The sequence below is a fragment of the Callospermophilus lateralis genome, chromosome 3 (assembly GCF_048772815.1).
Source record: "Callospermophilus lateralis isolate mCalLat2 chromosome 3, mCalLat2.hap1, whole genome shotgun sequence".
NCBI lineage: Eukaryota > Metazoa > Chordata > Mammalia > Rodentia > Sciuridae > Callospermophilus > Callospermophilus lateralis.
In genome coordinates this window covers 59070524-59072615 of record NC_135307.1, presented here as the reverse complement: position 1 = coordinate 59072615, position 2092 = coordinate 59070524, and positions in this window count along the sequence as shown.

The following is a 2092-nucleotide window of genomic DNA, read 5'->3' as shown; positions in this document are numbered from 1 at the left end:
GTAGCATGAATGACTTTGGGGAGGAGACAGGTCCTGATGGGGCCTATCAGCAGAAGGAGGTGAGGAAGGGTCCAAGCAATTCTAGGAGAAGAAGGGGATGTGGGGGCAGGAGGCTAGGATAGCTTGAGGGAGGGACCGAAACCCTGTGAACAGTACTGATGGCTTATTAGTTGACAATTTTGGAGTCCTTTTCTGTGCCTGGTACATTTTAACACACTTTACTTGTGTTAACCTTTCTAATGCTTATCCATGACCTTGGGAAGTAGTTGACATTATATTCATGGCACAACTGAAGCTCAGAAAGGCTAGGTTACTTTCCTAGGGTATCCCAATCAGTTTTGAAACCCATGTTTTCAATTACCAACTATTTCCTGTAGGCCAGGCTGGCAGGAGGTAAGATCTCTTGACACTTAGAACACTGGACAACTTGGGGTCCTTAGGAGAGTGAGAAGGTGTTGGTCACCATTTAAGTTTCCCTGGCTTTCAGGCAGTCCGGACTGCACTGACCCTGATAATTGAGGGCTGACATTTAGGCTTGTGGCACAATGAAGAATGAGTGCTCACTTGCCAAGTCTCTCTTTCTCTGGAAAATAAAACCAGAGTAACTCCACTGTGATTTCCTCAAGGAGAGGGTAGAAGGATTTTTAACCACCGGGAAATGTTTCCCAGGTAAAGGAAAGCAGGGAGGGAGTGGAAGGGTAGTCTGAGAGCAGCCTCAGAGAAGGCAGAAATAATAAAGTGCACAATAGGAGAGGAAGGGAGGAGGACGCGGTTAGAAGTAAAACCGGAGTTTCTCTGCTTCTACTGTGTGTGGGGTGTGTGTAAGCTGCAGGCCTCTGCAGCCTAGAAAGCCTGTCGTAGTGTTTGCAGCTAATGAAAGCAGGGATGCCTGCCAGCAGCATCTCTGAGGGTTGCAGCTTGCAAAGCCCAATTCTTCTATGCTACCACTGAGTGGTTTGCTGCGGCTCTTAATGACAGGCTATGCCCTCCAGTGTTGCAGCAGACCCCAGAAGCTCTCTGCCAACTTCTTTCCAGGTTCTTGTCTCATGGATTCAAAGAATGAAATCCACAGATGATGAAGAGTGAGTGCAAAGAGTAGGAAGAAAAGACAGAACCTCTCACAGGGCGAGAGGGACCTGATAGGGGTTTCTGCTTGAGTGTGCTCTATAGCACATGGGTCATGCTATTTATGCTAATTAGGGTTTGGAAAAATATTAATGCTATTGGTTAATCCATAAGTCTGAACTTCCATTCAGGTCTACCCTACTTCCATTTTCTTGCCGCTTGTCTGCAATTAAAGCTTCCCAAGAAGTTGAGGTTGAAGGATCATAGATGACTGGGGATTCAGAGCTACCGCTGTATGTGGAGCAGGCATCAGCACTGGGCTCAGCCGGGCTGCTGCAGTGTGACAGGTCAGTGCACCCTGGCTTGCCTCAGCCAGGGATCGCTGAGACTCAGGCAACTAGATGTAAGACAGGTTTTAAAATGAACAGTGTATAAAAGACAGCACCTATTGTTTCTGTTGCCTATATTAGACCTATGTAAGCTCTCATTTTACAAACTTATAGTTAGACAAAGCTAAACCATTTAGTTCTCAGGCATATACACATCTCTAGCCACAAACATTTATGGTGTTTACCTAAAACAATAGTTGTATATTTAACCAGTTACAGAGTAATTGTTTAAAAGACCTTAAAACAGGTACAAACCTTAATTTTTTAAAAATATTTTTAGTTGTCAATGGACCTTTATTTTTATTTTTTAATATTTAGTTTTTAATTATAGGTGGACACAATATCTTTATTTTATTTTATGTGGTGCTTAAGATGGTACCCACTGCCTCACACATGCTAGGCAAGCGCTCTACCACTGAGCCACCATCCCAGCCCCCAAACCTTAATTTTTTAAGACTTAGTTTTCTTAAGTAATAAAACCTAATAGACACAGGGATTATCTTGATAGGTAAGCATTGAATATCTCTTTTAACAAACATTTATGAAGAAAAATTTAGCTAAAAACTTCATGTTAGGGCTGGGGTTGTGGCTCAGTGGAAGAGCACTAGCCTGGCATGCGTGGGGCACAGAGTTCATTC